Source organism: Amblyomma americanum, chromosome 9 (genome assembly GCF_052857255.1).
Source record: "Amblyomma americanum isolate KBUSLIRL-KWMA chromosome 9, ASM5285725v1, whole genome shotgun sequence".
Lineage (NCBI taxonomy): Eukaryota > Metazoa > Arthropoda > Arachnida > Ixodida > Ixodidae > Amblyomma > Amblyomma americanum.
In genome coordinates, this window is record NC_135505.1 from 48,555,248 (window position 1) to 48,574,112 (window position 18,865).

At 44.1% G+C, this 18,865-nt stretch overlaps 1 protein-coding gene across 1 annotated transcript in view; it reads right to left on the reverse strand.

Moving 5' to 3' along the window:
* The window catches only part of LOC144103855 (uncharacterized), a 131,214-nt gene that overhangs the window by 19,994 nt on the left and 92,355 nt on the right, over positions 1-18,865 (reverse strand). The gene's annotated exons all lie outside the window — the stretch shown is intronic.

Below are 18,865 nucleotides of genomic sequence, written 5' to 3' on the forward strand. Positions count from 1 at the left end.
TCTTAAAAGCACAGAAGGGTCGATAACCAACCCAGAACCTTCCTTTCCCGAAGCCATGCAGAATGCTTCCCACAATTCTCTTGTGGTCTTGTCCTTTGATTTTAGAAGAACAGTCGCTCTATCCAGTAGAGGTTCGCACTTGTGCTCAGCGCAGTGTGCTGCGAGGCTGTCAGGGGCACTGACCAGAGAGCTGTAATTGTGCTCCCGCAACCTCTCCTTTAAGCCCCTTCCTCTCTGGCCGACATAGGCCCTGCTGCATGACAGCGTGTATTTTATACACCACGCCCTCAACACATGCCACAAAGGAGTTCCTGCGCCTCACGCCAAAAGAGCATGCGTCGTGCTCTTCTTCTTGGCCGGAATTGATTTTTGCACTCATGCTTTTGAGTTTCTGAGGCGCAGAAAATACAACGAGAACTCCATACTTTCTGCCACTTTTTTTTAGCCCGTGCGACAAGGCATGCGCATATAATAAAACAACAGGCCTCTTATCTTTTTCGTTCGCTTTTGCAGGCTTCCCCTTAATGAATGTCTTCAAAACTTTTTCCGCGACTGAGACCAGCAACAGTTTTGGGTATCCAGCAGCCTTCAGTCTTGCAGGCTGTAAGTTAACCCTGTTAAGAATCTTGTGATGGCAAGACTTGCTTTTTAGCGCATGCTTGAAATAAGCATCCGCTATGTTCCGCTCTATCAGCTTAGAGTGCGCGGACTCGTAAGAAAGCTATCCCTTTTCGCTCCTTGTTCTGTACTGCCAGCAAACATGGGGGCCGATTCCAATGGCTAAGTCTAGAAATTGTAGGCGGTTGTCCGAGGGGGTTTCATATGTGAATGAGAGTCCTGGATGAGCTAGATGGAATTCGATCAGCGTTTTTTCCACCAAATCATTCATTGCACATCCCACTTCGGCACATATCAGAAAATCATCAACGTACCTGCAGCACGCCGTGATGCCAAGCGGAAGCAGTGTGTCACGTAGGACACGATCGCCTCTGGCTAGAAAAATATTGCACAGCACTGGCGCGATGTTAGAGCCAATGCATATCCCGCACATCTGCAAAAAGACCTCACCACCAAACAGCACGTACAGGGAAGAGAGATACAACTGAAGTAGTGCAAAGGTGTCCGAAGTGCTAATTCCAATCGCATTCATAAACTTGACTGTTCCGTAGGTGTCCAAAGAATCTTACACAGCCTGCAGCATGTGTCCGCGCGGAATGGTGTAAAATAGGTCCTGGACATCGGTAGAGAAGCACGTCGCGTTTGAGTCCTCCTTGAAGAATCGCACCACGTCATCAGAATTCCGTATCAAGAAAGGGTCGTCCAATGGAAGCAAGTTCAAAAGCCTTTGGAGGTATCGGGACACCTCGCGTTGCCATGTGCCCCGGTCTTCCACAATTGTCCGGAAGGGTGCAGCCGTTTTATGGGTTTTGACCGTGAAAAAGGGTTTCAGCGAAAGCTGCTTGCTGCCTCTAATTTCTTTTCCTAGTTTCTCAAGACCTGCTTTTTCACACAGTTTTGCAGCTTGGCTTCGTAGCTTCTTCAGAATTTTATCATCAAGCTTCTCCTCCTTGCAGAAGTCTTCTAAATTGTTTCCACGGCTTTCGACTTGTACTCCGTTGCCGCTAGAACCACGAAGAAACCCGTGTTGTCCGATTGCAAAAGCCTCATGACGTTCGCAGCCAAAAATTCTATGGTTTTCTTGGGAGCCATACGTGATTTCTTTTTCTTAGTCTTCTTGGTTGTGCTCTGCTTAGCGCAGAGCAGAGCATTGGCAACACACGCGGCTTTTTCTTCTGAGGGTGCGCTGTTCGCAGTCGTGTGCACCATGTTCAAAACATCCAAACGGCCCACATTAGATGGGTGGAAAATTTTGGTCCCTTGCTCATAGTTTGCACAACGTAAGGTGGAAGAGTGCACCCGGTTGCGTTGATCAACTGCTGCTTGTAGCGGTGCCCTTTTTTTTTTCTGGGCAAGTTCATGAACGGAGCTTTCTGAAGGTCCTCGCCCAGCGATTCCGCGTGGTCAAAGAAGTACTTTGACATGTACTTGCATTGCTCCGGTTCCAGTGTCTCGGCGCAGTTGACCTTGATGTTGTCTCGGAAGATCCGCAGTTGTCGCCAGGTGTCTTCGCGTAGGTTCATGGCCCCCTCCGAGACGACTTCTAAGAGGACTCGCAAGCACCTACGCGAAGAGACCTGGCGACAAGTGCGGATCTTCCGAGACCACATCAAGGCCACCTGCGCCGAGACGCTGGAACCGGAGCAATGCAAGTACATGTCAAAGTACTTCTTTGACCACGCGGAATCGCTGGGCGAGGACCTTCAGAAAGCTTCGTTTATGAACTTACCCAGAAAAAAAAGGGGCACCGCGACAAGCAGCAGTTGATCAACGCAACCGGGTGCACTCTTCCACCGTACGTTTTGCAAACTCTGAGCAAGGTACCAAAATTTGCCACCCAGCTAAATGTGGGTCGTTTGGATGTTTTGAACATGGTGCATACGATTGCGAACAGCGCACCCTCAGAAGAAAAAGCCGCGTGTGTTGCCAATGCTCTGCTCTGCGCTAAGCAGAGAACAACCAAGAAGACTCAGAAAAAGAAATCACGTATGGCTCCCAAGAAAACCATAGAATTTTTGGCTGCGAACGTCATGAGGCTTTTGCAATCGGACAACACGGGTTTCTTCGTGGTTCTAGCGGCAACGGAGTACAAGTCGAAAGCCGTGGAAACAATTTAGAAGACTTCTGCAAGGAGGAGAAGCTTGATGATAAAATTCTGAAGAAGCTACGAAGCCAAGCTGCAAAACTGTGTGAAAAAGCAGGTCTTGAGAAACTAGGAAAAGAAATTAGAGGCAGCAAGCAGCTTTCGCTGAAACCCTTTTTCACGGTCAAAACCCATAAAACGGCTGCACCCTTCCGGACAATTGTGGAAGACCGGGGCACATGGCAACGCGAGGTGTCCCGATACCTCCAAAGGCTTTTGAACTTGCTTCCATTGGACGACCCTTTCTTGATACGTAATTCTGATGACGTGGTGCGATTCTTCAAGGAGGACTCAAACGCGACGTGCTTCTCTACCGATGTCCAGGACCTATTTTACACCATTCCGCGCGGACACGTGCTGCAGGCTGTGGAAGATTCTTTGGACACCTACGGAACAGTCAAGTTTATGAATGCGAGTGGAATTAGCACTTCGGACTTCTTTGCACTACTTGAGTTGTATCTCTCTTCCCTGTACGTGCAGTTTGGTGGTGAGGTCTTTTTGCGGAAGGACGGGATATGCGTTGGCTCTAACATCGCGCCAGTGCTGTGCAACTTTTTTCTAGCCAGAGGTGACCGTGCCCTACGTGACACTTTGTTTCCGCTTAGCATTAAGGCGTGCTACAGGTACGGTGATGATTTTCTGATATGTGCCAAAGTGGGATGTGCAATGAATGATTTGGTGGAACAAACGCTGATCGAATTCCAGCTAGCTCATCTAGGACTCTCATTCACATATGAAACCCCCTCGGACAACCGCCTACAATTTCTACTAGACTTAGCCATTGGAAACGGCCCCCATGTTTGCTGGTACTACAGAACAAGGAGAAAAAGGGCTTGCTTCCTTACGACTGCGCGCACTCTAATCTGATAAAGCGGAACATAGCTGATGCTTGTTTCAAGCATGCGCTAAAAAAGTCTTGCCAACACAAGACGCTTGACAGCGTTAACTTACAGGCTGCAAGACTGAAGGCTGCTGAATACCCAAAACTCTTGCTGGTCTCGGTCGCGGAAAATGTTTTGAAGACATTCATCAATAGAAAGCCTGCAAATGCGAACGAAAAAGATAAGAGACCTGTTGTTTTGCCGTATGTGCATGCCTTGTCGCACAGGCTAAAAAAAGGTGGCAAAAAGCATGGAGTTCCCGTTGTTTTTCCGCGCCTCCGAAACTAAAAAAAATGAGTGCAAAAATCAATTCCGACCTAGAAGAAGAGCACGATGCATGGTCTTTTGGCGTGAGGCACAGTAACTCCTTTGTGGCATGTGTTGAGGGCGTGGTGTATAAAATACACGCTGCGTTGCAGCAAGGCCTTTGCCGGCCAGAGAGGATGGGGCTTAAATGAGAGGTTGCGGGAGCACAATTACAACAACTCTCTGGTCAGTGCCCCTGCTAACCTCGCAGCACACTGCGCTGAGCACAAGTGCGAACCTCTACTGGATAGAACGACTGTTCTTCGAACATCAAAGGACAAGAGCAGAAGGAAATTGTAGGAAGCTTTCTGCATGGCTTCGGGAAAGAAAGGCGCTGGGTTCGTTATCGATCCCTCTGTGGTTTTAAAAGCAAAAGAAAAATTGTTTTTTGCCGGTCATTTGTGAAATGCATGACATGCGAGGACAGCTTATATCTCGCATGGTGTAAGTGATTGTTTTGATATCTTGTCTGGCTCTGACGCTTTTATGTTTGTGTGATTAGATGCGTACAAACTCGCGACACGTCGAAAATAAACTCAGTTGAATGTTTGCGCTCGCGTCTTGTGGTGTTCTTATGTGATGTTGTCCCCTTATCTTGATTATAGCGCTCCCCAGTTTCAGTATGCCATAAAGTCTGTTGAGTTCAGGAGTTAAGGCGACCTCGCGCATTCCTGCTTTCCTTCGTTTACAACGTCACTTCTGCGCAACGCCCATGTCTCACCTATTCATTTAACTTCTCTTTCATGTGGACGTGGAGCGATACTGGTATATTTTTTGCCGTTGTACAAGGCCGTGCGATTTCGTTTTCTTTCTTTATGCTGCCACTTGCTACTGCTTACTTGTTTGATGGTAATGTTGTTTGTTTCGCATTTCGCGTTCCTCTCCACCGTGCGAACAAAGTAAATACTACCTAGAGACGCGTGCAAAGAGGAGACCGAGCGCGAATGTTAACTGAACAATTGTTTTCGTAGAGTGCGTGCTTTTCTCGTTTTTCTATGCTTTCTTCTCTTTGTTGGCGCTTACTGCCGTGTATATCTTATAACAAATGCAGAAAGCACTCCAACTCGCCAGAGGAAAGAGACATTCTTAAATGCAATGGCGCAGTGGACAAAGCGCAAACCACAGTGGAGTCTTTCAAAGAGGCTTTGAAAAGAATGCAGAACCGTCGCTGAACCGGTGGCGGCAAAGGTGAATATTCGTCATTGTTGAAGTAAGAACTGAACACCGGGGTGACTTCTAATATAGAATATTCCAACACATCAGCCTTTTATAGGTTGTAGTTACATATTTGGCTCAGGCAATTATGATGAATGAATAGGAGTGTCATCGCTGCATCATGATTCAGCTGTTGCGAACATCATGAACCGCCGGAGGAAAAGATGCATAGTGGGAAGGAGGTTTCGCCGGAGCTGGTGGCTCGTACGATTCGGCGCCGTGGAAGGAGAGCGCGGGGCGCATGCGTTGGCCACACAGGTGGCAGAACGTGAACAGTGCACCTAATGGTTAGAGAAGCCCGCGTGCGATTGTTGAGGTTGGCTTTGTGGCAGGTACACGCATTTTTCAGGGAAGTTGCACACGCGAATACCTGTCGGAGAATTTCCGAGTGGTTGTCGTCATGCGTTTGTTTGCATGGTCACGTAGTGGTCGGCCCCCTAGTGTTTAGCAATCAGCCTGTCGTGAATCCTGCGCGGGATAATTATTATGTGGCCTTGTAGCGGCGACGGCATCTTCGTAGTGGGGATCAACGAGCTTGTATGACTAATCCTCGACAGCACAAGGTGCGCCGGAATCGCGATCGAACTTAAGATAGCAAGCGGAAGAAGCCTGTGCATGGAAGCGGCGTAGAGACGCCCAAACGGGCCTGTTATCGATGAATGGAGGGAATGTAGCGCCCCTTTTGAAACGGGGTGATAGCAGCTGCCACCATGCTCAGCTTTTTTTATATCTTTATTTTTGTTTAACTGTGTAGTTGTATTTAATAAAATCTGCCATTTTCTTTAAATCGTCTTCCTACACTTCTAACCTTATGTCATCTCTTTGCTTTTGAGCCACCAATCTTCCAATCAATTTTTGCTGAATATTAATTTACATAACCATTGCTTTCTCTAAACCCTAGGGCCTCAGGAAGAGTGACTATGCCTGCATCGACTTCGGAATGGATATCATCCCGTTCATTGTGGGAGATGCTCTATTGTTTCTGTGATTTACCACACACTGCACATGTGTCATCTTCTGCGTTAATAATAATAATAATTGGTTTTGGGGGAAAGGAAATGGCGCAGTATCTGTCCCATATATCGTTGGACACCTGAACCGCGCCGTAAGGGAAGGGATAAAGGAGGGAGTGAAAGAAGAAAGGAAGGAAAAGGTGCCGCAGTGGAGGGCTCCGGAATAATTTCGACCACCTGGGGATCTTTAACGTGCACTGACATCGCACAGCACACGGGCGCCTTAGCGTTTTTCCTCCAAAAAACGCAGCCGCCGCGGTCGGGTTCTTCAGCGTTAAATTTCTTTTTCTAGCGGCACGTTCTAAGACACCCTGATAGCTTCATAGAGAGGGGCACTGCTCTCGAGCTATCATAGAAAGCACCCTTCCTGGTCTGCCTTTTCTAGTATCGATGTAGTCCAACACTATGCTTCTTTTCCATTGAATGTATCCAAATTTAGCTTCCGCGTTTATAACCTGTCGTTTAATGCTCTTTCTTTCTCCGTCCTCGTGTCTCGCATAATTACTGGTTAGCTTTCTAGCTCTTTTCCGCCATTGCGAGTCAACGCTCTTTCTGTATAGGTATTTAAATACCTCTGCTGCCCTCCTGTTGTTGTCAAATTTCCTCAATCGTTCTCCTTTATATAGTATTATACTTTGAGCTTCCCTGGCTACGAACGATGCCTTACCCGTATGCCCCTGTACTGCCTCGTTTCTGATTTTCTCGTGGGCACCTTGTGCTAATCCTCCAATGGTTGTCTCATTTAAAGAGAAGCTGACGCACTATTCAAAAAAATTGAGTTCCATGCGGCATTTTATAGTTTTTACTCCGATGAAAAAGAATATCGCATTCGAAAGGGGCGGAAATAAACGCAAAAAACAGTTTTTTTTTAAGAAAACGGGCACCAGCGTCTCAGGCCGCTGAGCGAACGCCGCGAATGGCCGGGATCGTCGTGACGCCATCTACGGGGATGTCCGGCCAGCACCGACTGTGTTGCTGCGTAGCGCGTTGGTTCGGCTGGCTTGAGTACAGCGTTTTGCAAACTATGGATCCGTCGTTCACCAAAGTGTGGGCCGAAAAGCAGCAAGCAAAGCAGGACGACCGCAGACTACCCGTGAATGGCGTCACTTCCGCCAGTTCCGTCCCCCATTAGGCGCTTCCGGAAGAGAAGAGGGCGTGTTCGGAGGCGGGTTTTTAACAAGTGATTGTGCCTCATTTTGCGAACAGAATCGAGAAAAATTTACACACATGATTTTCAAAGTTTCTTCTTCCCAACCACAGCGTTTCATGCAATTTGAAAACCGTTTCAGCTTCCATTTAATTTTAATCTCGACTGAACTTCCGCCCAAAGCAAGCCCCGGCATCATTATTTCTTTCAAAATACCTCTCAATACTTCACGCGTGTTGTACCCCCACAATGCCCTATGGTTCATTACTCCGGTATCTCTTCACCCTTTTCCTATAAGAGACTATTCATGCTTTCCATGTACCACTGACCTTCGTTCACCCAAACCTTGACATATTTGTATTTGGCCACTCGGGGTGTCTCATGGCCTTGTGTTGTAAGCACGGTACGGTTGAAAATCATCACACCTGACTTAGTTGCGCTAATACTGGAACCTAGACTGTCTCCCTCGTATTCACAGCAATTAAACACAGTTTGGAAGTCTTCCTGGCTATATGCCAACAGTACATTATCGTCCGCATACATTAAACCCGGTAATCATTGCTCAACGACATTTCCGCCTAATCTGTACGACAGAGTATACCCTAAATTGCTTCCTTGTAGCCTTCTTTCCATATTATTCATATAAAGCATGAGCAGCAGCGCTGATAGACGGCAACCTTGCCTTATTCTTTTTTGTACATCGACACTTGTCGTGCTCTTAATCTATTCCTATCTTACTTCAACTTATTTTCTCGATATATTTCCTGTAGAAAATGAATTACCTCATGACCGGTCCCTTCATCTCTTAATATTTTCCACAGGAGTTTCCTGTTCACGCTGTCGTATCCACCGCTTATGTACAGGAAGGCTAAATACAGAGGTATGTTTTCCACCTTAGCTATTTCTGTGCACTTTGTAAGCGCGAACAGGCTACCATCTAAGCACCTATCCCTTCTGAACCGGTTCTGAAGTTCTCCGAGTATTCAATTACTTTCTACGCATGACTGCATTTTTTTAATTTCACCGCCTTCATCGCCAGCATAAAATAACGGTTATTATCATAATAGGTAGGAAAGATTTTATGCTCATCTTATCTTCTTTTGCTTTAAAAATCAATTTCATTGTACTTTTTTTCTGGGTGTGCAGAGTTTGCTTATTTTTTATGACTGTCTCTAATGCATTTATCAGCGTTTCCTTGCCTCTTGGACCAAGTTCATTAATCGACTTGTTTGAAATTTCCTCTCTCCCTGCGGATGTGCATTTTGGAATATTTTTTTCCGCCTTTTTCTATTTAAGACTGGTCAGTTCTAAGCTTTTTTTTTTTATTGTGCTGCCCTGCGTAGCTCCCTTATTTCAGGAGATTACCCTCTCGTCTTGCCGAAATAAAATAGCTGTAAATGATGCAATTTAGTTCACAGCGTTGTCTTCCTCTAAACATTTTCCCTAGGCATCTTGAAATCTTCCTGTTTTCTCTGATTGGTCTCACCCAGCCAGCTTATATGGTTTCAGAATTTTCTTGGCCACCCTCTAGTTGCATCGCGAACTTCAGCCAGGCAGCGATCAGAGGACTGCTATGTTTTAACCTGGACGAGTACCTGCAGTTGCTGTATATTATTCAATAAGATTGCAACTTTTGGCATATTTCCTATTCAGATAACTGCATCCTCTTTGCTTCACCGTGTTCCCGTGATGCCATCTGTCGTTAGATGGCCGCCCCTTATACCACCAACTTCTTGGCTTCAACTTTTCTTTCCAGCGATTTACTCCTTTTACTTCTTTTATTTTAGTACTAATGAGTAGTTCTAACTGATTATAATCCCACTTTTCATGCGCTTTTTGTCTAAAGCTTTCTCTATGACGGCCGCTTTTTGCGCTATTCAAAAATTTATTTTTCGTACTCTTTTAGACTTCCTTACATTTCTGGTTTGAGAAGGGCTCCCAACTGCAGACTAATACGTTTATAGTCATTTCTGATGCTGTACTTCTCCTCTTCGTCTTTTTCCATTATTGCGAGCTAGCTATACATTCCGTGCGACATTAATCAGTTGTCTGCGGTCGTTTCTATTTTACGGGATTCCCATATGATTTGTCCCTCACGTTTACTTTCTGTATTCGCAATAACTACCGTAGGTTTTGTCGCTCAGAGAAGCCTAGCATCAACTTCCCGTTACAATCTGTGTATCCATCCATATCCCCGATGGGGCTATTATTGTCACCCAGCAGAATGATATCGGCACCTTCTCCAAACTGCTTTATATCGTCATTGAGATACTTACATAGATCCTTATTTTCTAGCCTGAAAAACTGCCCTTATCCATGTCCTTTTATCGACAATTGTGCCTGATACCCATACATGTTCTTTGCAAGTTGACTTTATTATTTGCCAATTTGTTCCTTGATGTATCAACATACCTACAACCTCCTCCAGTCTTCTCCGTTGTTGCTCTGTTGCTGCCTTCTGTGAAGTAGCCGTTAGTAAACGGTGAGTATTCTAGATCCCTCAGATATTTCTCGCATGGCGCGTGTACACGTACAGAGTCGATCACACTTGTCTAGAGCGCTCGAGTGGTGTGCTGCGGAGAAAGTTAAAATAAGTCATATTTGAGCTGCTTTCCTGGGGGTAAGGTGCTGGTTCCTGTGTGGTTCACATGCCTATTACGCTGTTCTCCAGCGCAAGTATTATCAGTGAAAGTCAACGCTTTCTTTAGAATTTCGCTTTTTTTCTGCCGGATAACCGAGCGCTCTAGACAAGTAGTTGTTGTTAGCCTATCAAAAGATGTGTGATAGACTCTGTACTTCCTTTAACTGCTCTCGCGCAACCACCTCTGGGACGCCAGAATGGGCCTGTAAGATTCCGAAGAGGGCAGTCGCACGTGGATCTCTAAAGCGGACCTCCCACTATAGAACATACGGAGACTAAGGCGAATAAGCCTTCGATTATTATTGCATTGAGACGGAAAGATTTCGTCTACTAATTTGCTGCCACCCAAGTATTCGTGAAGGACGCGTTAAATGTAAAAAAATGTAGGAAACACTTTTCAAGTAAAACGTACAATGACAGCTGAACCACTAATGTTCACTGGACGGAATTACCTATGAGAAAAATCAACGACAGCCTTCATTACACAGCCTAAAAGCTAACGGCAGTGATTGGCATCTATGGGTGTAGGATTAAATCTTACTGAATCCGTCCATTTTGTTATGTCTACTTTTGTCATGGCATGTGAGGGCTAAGCAGAGCTTACCGAGGACGGGGCAGGAACGAGGTAGTGTCGGAGCCTTGTCCCATCCTAATTTCGCGCTGGTTAGCGGTTATGAAAACAGCCAAGTCGCCCACGAAGCATCAACTCATGGCGCGAACGGACTGAGAGACACAAAAATTGGCCCCGATTTAAACGCTTTAGCTCTATGCGTCTTAGATGCGCTTGCAGGCTTGCCCTTCTTCTTTAGTTTATTTTTAACTTTCTAAATGCCCGAAACTTCTACTTGCGCTAAAATGTTTTGGCGGTCGTTCCTCGGTTTTAATCTAGCGATAAGCCGCCTGGGGTGCTAGTTGTTATTCGAGGCGCCACGGCTTCTGTTCAGTGGTCCCTGAAACCACTTTTGCACCCCTCTGTTCGACATGTTGTTGTTGTTGCATGAAAACCGATATCACATACCCACGGTGGAAGATTGGCCAGCGTTTGGTGCGGGTCTAATCAAGAGAAAATTCATCGAGGTTTATATCAAGCGGCCGACAAATATAATTGCAGGTATCTGTGTTTGTAAATAACGTTCTTTGGGATATCTTGAGAAAATCGGAACGAAAATCGAGGAACCAATGCGGAAATAAGTTAATTTTAAAGGAATAACCTTAAATAAATGTGGACCATATAGCAACGAAGCTGGCTCAACTAAGCGGGGTTAGACGTTGGCTGAGATTTGTAATTCCAAGAAAAATAAAGCTACTCCTATATAAATCTCTTTTATATTCCTATTTAAACTACTGTCACTTAGTGTGGGGTACTGCCACAGATAGCGGTCTTCAACGTATCTATATTCGACAGAAAAAGTTCCTTGGTCTTATTTACAATGTCCCCTGGGACTCTCCATGTGCGGATCTCTTTTTACAAAGTGGTGTGGTGAAAATTCACAACTTGTATAAATTTCGTCTAAGTATCTGGTTTAAACTTGAAACACGTAGGAATGTAAACTACACACGTAACCTTGCTGAATTACATGCCCGAGAAGCAAGCTACACGGCAAGGTATGCGGAGGCTTGGGTAGTGCCGACTCCTCGAATAAATCCAGGTAGAGAACGCCTGCAATTCACTCTTCCTTTCCTGTTAACCACATACGCATATAAGAATTCTGATCTTTTTAGTTGGTCAAAAACACTCTTTACGTGCTATGTACGTCGACATCTAGAATATGGTTGTTCTTTTTCTTTGCTATCGGTCTGTGTTTAACGAGAGTGAATGTCGATTAAATATTGTATAATGCTGTTTCACTTTATTTTGCAGTTTCATTATTTTATACCGTCAACACTTTGACCAATTGCTTTGGTTTATAAGCCTTGCTTTCAGGTCGCTGCCAAGCGAAAGGGGTCTGCTGCTTTGTCAAGCTGTATCTTGCAGCTTTTTCTGCGCCTCTGCTCTCTGTACCTTTTCAAGGCAGAAAAAAATTTGATTTGATTTGATTTGATTTTATAAGTTAATTTTGGGAGAAACCTAAAGGCAACGAAAAGTTAACACAATGCCTCATGCAACTTCATCATTCGCCTTTTCTTTCTGGTTCTTCATCTCGTTTCTCACGGTGATTACGGCCCGGAGCCTACAGTATGTGGCGAACAAACCACTTACGATCACACATTGCGGATCTGTAAAGAGGTGCACCCCAACGGAATCTATAATACAAATTTCTACTCTCTAGGAATAGGAGGCCGTGTTGGTCAGCTAAGACCTGGGCGTTCAAACGAGGACCACTGAATGGGCTACACTCTCAGCATTTGGTTTTTGTGACGAAATAAATGATTTGCAATCGAATCCCTTTTCTCGCTCATCTTATTGTCCATCCTTTTTATCATGGTTATACTCTCTTCACCGCTCAGCTCAGAATCAGTTGACTCACGTTGGCACTCTCTTCTTTTTCGTTGCTGTTCTGTTCGCCATGCATGTCGTTCGGTTTCAGAATCTGTCCAAGGCAAAGCTTTACCAATGATTTGCCGTTTTAGGTGCTTCAAGTTGTTGTTTACCTCAGTAAAAATGGCACATACCATACATACATTGTTACGGTGGTGAATTCCAAGGAATCTGAACAGTGAAACTAGGAAAAATTGAATAGTTGAGCGATACAAACAAATTAAACAAAATTGAAGTGCCAGGAATAGAATCACAAGCACTTTTTGGACAGGCGTCAAACTTTTATGTGCAGTTAACAACGTAACCGACTAGTTGGAGAAATGTAATCACGAAGGTAGTCGCAAACACTTCTTAACGGGAATTTCTTGGCGCTCGCACCGAGCGAGAGAATAACTGGAAAAGGGAAGAGATAGAGGGAGTCCTAACCTCGAAAGAGGGACCTCCATATACAGCTTTCTCTTAAATGCCAACCACCGGCAAGAAAGGAGACAATGTTCAGTTGTTTCGGATTCTCCACATGATTCACAAAGTTTTGCCGTGCTGAACCCGCATTTGCGTAAGTACAAATTTACGTGAGTGATTTCACATCGCAGAAACGTCATTGACCACTCACACAGCCTTGATTTACACGACAGGGTATTACAACGGTACTGAAGTGCTGAAAATCCACGATTATGCAACGGATCAATCAAGGTTGCCGATATACATTGGAACCGCTGGAAACGGGAAGTTGCTATCAGAAAGGGATGAGGGACGCTACAGATTACAGGGGCAGTGAGAGCTGACCTAGCAAAGAAATCAGCCAACTCGTTAACATTGACGCACGAATGACCACGTACCCAGAGAAAACAAACAGCTAGCGCTTGTGTTGTGCGTTCTGTCTTTGTCCGTCGCTTTGTGTTCGCACTCCTTTTCTAAAAACAACAGACCTCACTCACTGTGCGGGGAACAGAAAACCTAGGGGAATGATTCAATAGAGATTTTCCGGAACTTTGTAGAGTGACTAAAACTGAGAGGCAGCCCGCAAGGCTAAGAACCCGTGGTACGTGCCTCGGAATTTTAGAAGATCCAACCCAATCACGAAAAATTCTAGAACAACATAGGAGAATGATCAGGGATACGAACGGAATAGATCCAGGCCAGATCCTGCGAATATATCCCAATCGTCGCCTTCTCACATCTCCCAGAGTAATCAGTGGAGATTACAATGTCACGAGGAAAGTTCTGTAGGTGTTCAGCAAGAAGACCATTTAGGATTTTTGCGGGAATATGTGTCTCATGAGACGGAAAAATAATGTCATAACTGAAGGCGGGGTCAGCCTGTGCATCAGAAACTAGTTGCAAGGATATCAGGTCAACCTGAAGCGGGGCTAACAGGTTCTGCGTGTACCTAACTTGCAGAAGTTGATAACGTGGCCTACGATAAAAGAAATACAGGTGTGGCTGGAATCGAAAAATGGAAATTTTAACGCCGGGCGCCGTGTAAAAAGACTTAAGGAAAGCACGCATCATGAGAATTTGGAAGCGCGAATAGATATCGGGAATACAGGCTTCCTGATAAAAAAAAAGTGTTCAAAGCTAATTTTAGGGGCCCGAGCCAGAGTCTTAGCGCACGCCTTTCCAGGCTAAGAGCTGCAGCTTGTAGTTCTCGCTACCAGAGACCAGAACGAAGCCGAATTCTAGCATCGGTCTCATATATCTCTTATAGCGAAATAGTAACTTGTCGCGACGCCTCCAGATGTTCTTTTTTTTTGCCTAGTGGTGTCAACAGGCTCAGAGAACGTAATAGGCTGGCGCCAGTTCAAATTTGGGTCATAACTAACACCTAGGCATTTAAACGACTCCACATGCGGAATTGGGCTGAATCGGTAGTCTAGCGATATTACAAAGGCATGTGTGGCGGAAATAAAAGCACGCCACATTTCCTTACGTTAAGTGATAGATTAATTTGGTCCAACCAGTCTTCAAGAGCATTCAGGTATGCATGAAAGGGCTGGTAAAGAGCATGAATATCCTTTGTTGAGAACAAAAACAGCTATCTTGTCTAAATATACAAAACCTGTAATGTGAGGATTAAATGGGATGTCCGGAATCAATAAGTTCAAAACCAGTGGTGACAGAGCAGATTCTTGGGCACACCAGTTGATTGAACATAGGTATTACAAAAGAAAAATCCGTCTGTGCAAAAGAAAAATCTATCTTTTCAAAATTTATAAATCGAAGCATAAACCTATTGCAGTGAATATTGCTGTGCAAGTTTCTTAAGAAGCACCGTGTGCTTCCCCATTCTTACTGATATATTTAATATGTGCTTCAGAGATGGTGTCTTTCCTGCATCAATGCAGCTGCGAAAGTAACTGTCATCCATGAAAAAGGTTAAAAAAATAATCTAAATAACTACCGTCTTACTTCTATCTTGCCAGTCTTCTCGAAAGGACTTGAAAAATTAATTCACAAACGGCTTACATCATACTGTGAAAAGATGAATATACTAAGCGACGATCAGTACGGTTTTCGCAAGTACCGATCAACTCAGCTAGCTCTGCTTAAGCAGAAATCATATATAATTGAAAATCTGGTGGCTAAGAAATTTGTACTAAGCATATTCATTGATTTCACTAAAGCATTTGACTACATGAATCGCAATCTTCTTACTGACAAATTACAATATTATAGTATATACGGCCCACCTTTAGACTTACTGAAGTCTTATTTGAGTAATCGCTCCCAGTACGTAAGCATACACGATCACCCATCATGTCCGTTGCCAATTAACTCTGGAGTTCCTCAAGGCAGTATATTGGGTCCACTTTTATTTAACATATATCTTAATGACACTTCAGCAATTGATGCACGATCAGAATTTGTAATATATGCAGACGACACCACCATATTACTCTCATCACACACGTGCACAGAACTTCTTGATACCGGTAACTCAATTCTACATAAAGTTAGTAACTGGGCAAGGGCAAATGGTCTAGTAATTAATGAAACAAAAACTAAAGCCATCATTTATCGCGCAAAGTCTCGATCTGTTCCGCAAAACACAATTCTTACCCTCAATAATTGCACAGTAGAGATAGTACCTAGTTTTAAAACGCTAGGCGTATTATTTACAGAAACCTTGTCTTGGGACGCCCATGTGGACCACATAGCTTCCAAGTTAGGAAACATGCTAGGTATTTTTCATCGCCATAGAGACTACCTTCCTCAGAAAATAACATTAATCCTATACAATTCTCTGTTCATGTCGCACATAAATTATTGCATTCTTGTATGGGGTACTACCACACTAAGCAACAAGTTAAAACTGTCCCGGGTCCAAAATAAGGCAATCCGTGTTATGACCCGGTCTGCCTATGACCATCCGATTGCACCCTTGCTCCATAACCTGAATTTGCTAAGCGTTAATGATATACATAGATACCAGCTTTGTAAATGTTTGATTCGTGGCAAACTACAGCACAATAATTATCTTATTAACCTTGGTGAGTTGGAAATCAAAGAGCCATCGGGTTATAATACGCGAAATCCCTTATACTGGAAAGTAGAGCATTATCGAACTAATTATGCAACACAATCTCTAAAATATCAGATACCAACTCTTCTCAACAATTTTCTTCAAGAAAATATAGACATTCTTAACATTCACCTCAAACATTTAAAACCACTTTTTTTTCCTTCATGATAATTCACGACACTATTTTTGTAATGCCCTTATTAGTTTTATATCTTAAGCAATGTGCAGCTGTACCATACTTTTGTGTCCTAATCGCTATTTTTAATGCTCAGCGAGTAAGAACCTAACCGTTTTTGCCTTTGTTTTCCTATGTCAAATGATGTGCTAGACATTTTTATGTGCCTTCATTGCTTCACGTCATAATATGCTGTGCTACTCATGCTCCTTCCGTACCCATAATTTCTTCATTGTGTACATTGTCGACTTGGCCTATCACTGCATTTTGTGTTTGCACCTAACCGAAATTTGTTTTTCTTTTGCGCAGATACTTTAACCTATTGTACATTTGTAACTATTGTCTTCATTATTCTTTGTTAATCGTTTATTATCGGTGTTCGGTCAGTGTTTACTACTGTTTTGCCTTTGAGGGGATAAGGCCTTAGTCAGGCTGCGTACGCAGCTTTTTGCCTTATCTCCTCCATTATATGTAAAGAAAGACCAATAAACAAACACGCTGCCAAATGTCTTAGCAACATCAAGTGTCACCAACGCCGAAACTGCCCTCTTGAGCATCGAGAGTCGGATTCGGCTCTCTTGGTCCACATGCGCGGACCATAAGCCAGACTGTGCGGAGCTGACGCCGTTAACGTCTGCTCATGATTTGTGAGGCGACTGTGTACTAATTTTTCTGTCAACGTTACTAAATTTGGCTTTAAGCTAATCGGCCGTATTATTTGTATATTTTGCAAAAGCAAAACTACTTTCGTTATTTTCGAACTATGATGAATCCACGTTTTTCCAGTGAGGCATTTACAATATCTAAAAGGTGAATTGTGAAGTGTTGTGCTAAAATCTTTAACATAACAACAGTAACCGCATGAGATCCCGGGGCACGAGACTGCATTCAGAAAACAATTGGCAGGAGCTCCGGCACGTCGACCTCAGTGTAGTCCGAGCTGAAGTGTGTGTAAAGGTTCCCTTCTCTGTATATAGAAACGTGAAGCCAGCCCCTGAGCGATATGTTCAAAGTTTTGCTTAGCCTCCTTGGGAGGCAACGCTATTGACTATGTGTGGTTGCAGGGCGGAGAGTTCTTATTTCTGTGGTATGAATATAAATAGAGTGTTGTTAATCTGGGGACTTGAGAGATACGTATTTAAATTTTATTCCGCCTTTCCTTTTTTACATCACTTTTAAAAGATGCAAACAAGAATTAATAATTTAACGAATTAGCTCGGCTAAGATTATAGGAAAGGCTTTTCCGGCCTGCTGTTCTACGACTTTAAGGTTTCTCATACTCCTCCTTCCACCATGGAGACGGTTGTCTGGCAGAGTCTGTAGCACACACGAAGAATATAGAGCGCTGAGCACCACCTTGTAGAAAGTAAGTTGCCTACTGAGCTCTCTCCTGATCTTGAGCTAACTATAAAGGAAAGTGAGGCAGACATCAATTTTTTACGATATATCTGTTATAACTTTCACGGTTTCAGTACTTTCTCTTAGGGTATAGGGTAGAATAAATATCATTGAAATGTGGTCATTAGATGTCCCTGAGCTCTCTCTTGACCATGCAGATACCCCGCCATCTCGTAGAAAACAAATTTCCAGCTTAGTTCTTTCTGCTCAGCTTGAACTAACTATGGAGGAAAGTGAGGCAGACATCAATCTTTTCTTAGCCGGTACTAGCAAAAATCTTTTCCTTTTCCTTTGAATATTATTTAATAAAACCGCTTACTACAACATCAATTTTTGTCGACATGTAATTTATAATTTTCATGGCTGCTGCACTTTTTCTGACGGTAGAGGATAGAATAAAGATTATTGGAATGTGGTCACTCTATGTAGCTGAGCTCTCTATTGACCATGCAGATGCCCTATTCCCACGTGATGCTAACGTTAAATCTATCACTGAACGAGAAGCTTTCCGCATAAAGGTTACTGGTCCAGAATTGCAGCAGCGAACTGCAATCATACACATGCGTCACCACAGAGCTAACCGCAGGAATCTGTACGACTACCACAATCGCTCAGGTGCGAATTAGTCTCCTAGATCACTGCACTGCTTGCTCTTCATCTTATCACCTTCTGATTGCAAGGCTTCTGTTTGCGCAAAGCCATCCTGCCACTGGCTCCAGTTGCCGCGACCTTACTTTGAGCTTACTCGCAGTTACCCCGTTTTAAAAACGTTTACATGAAAACTGATAGCTTTTGCAAAGTGGCCCATCTCATGGTAGCACACAAAAATGTTTCGTCAAATAGAGGTGAAACTGTAGTCTAGAAATGTATTAATTCAATAAAATTGCAGTATACTGCGAACGGCACCTCTGTGGCGAAGGCGGCCGTCGCTACCCCTGTCGTCCCACAAACAAACCGCGAACAGCCTAGCCTCGGGCCATCTGCGCTCTGAGCCGCTAAGAAGACGAAGCTGTCACGGCCGCATGAGGTGCACTCCTATTGTTTTGTTTAGGGGGTGTTCTTGGTTTGTTGTTTAACGTCCCGAAGCGACTCAGGCTTATGAAGGGCACCAAATGAAGGGGGCTCCGCAAATTTCGACTAACTGAGGATCTTTGACGTGCACTGACATCGCACAGTACAGGGGCCTCTAGAAATTCACCTCCATCGAAATACAACCGCAGTGGCCGGAATCAAACCCTCGTATTTCGAGTCAGCAGCGGAGCGCCATAGCGACTGAGCCACGGCGGCAACTACGTAGCTGTGCGTTAAGACTTCTGATGAAAACCA